The following is a 617-nucleotide window of genomic DNA, read 5'->3' as shown; positions in this document are numbered from 1 at the left end:
CCCTGCCTTGCCCGGCCCGGCCCAGCCCGGTGCTGCCGGGCCCAGCCCGGCCCCGCGGCGGGGAAGGGCCGCGCCGCGCTGGGCGGCTCCGGCGGCTCCCTCGGCCGGCGCTGCGCGGCTGCGCGACCGGGCTGGGAAGGGAGGGGATGGGGAGGAGAAGGAGGGGATGGGGTGGACGGGGCCGGGTGTGTCCTGCCCTGCCCCTGCGGAGTCCGCCGGGCCCGGCAGGAGCTGTCCAGAAGTGAGGGCGAGGAGCCGCCGTGCCGCGCTCGGAGGGCTGTGTGTGTGCCTGCCCTGTTAAAATGCCCGCGGTCCGAGCATCGCCGCGCTGCTGCTCCTAGAGGAACAGAATTCTCGTATTCACCCTGAATTTGGGACAAAAAAACACACACGCACACATCCCACCCCACCCCCCCTTCGGGTGTCTGGCCGCGGCTGAGCATTGCCACACTGTGTCTGTCAACACCGCGGCGATTTTCTTATTATTATTCTGGTGCTCGATGAGGTGACTGAGGAAAACATCACTCTGAGCAGAAAGGGAAGCAAAATGGCTTCAAAGCAAATCCCTTGGCCCACAAGGTCATGAGATTTTACTGGCATTGAGGGTCCCAGCATGC

This window comes from Pseudopodoces humilis, chromosome 3, assembly GCF_049639895.1.
Source record: "Pseudopodoces humilis isolate 2021_Gansu_Grassland_sample_001 chromosome 3, ASM4963989v1, whole genome shotgun sequence".
NCBI classification, from domain to species: Eukaryota; Metazoa; Chordata; class Aves; order Passeriformes; family Paridae; genus Pseudopodoces; species Pseudopodoces humilis.
This window is presented reverse-complemented; position numbering follows the sequence as displayed.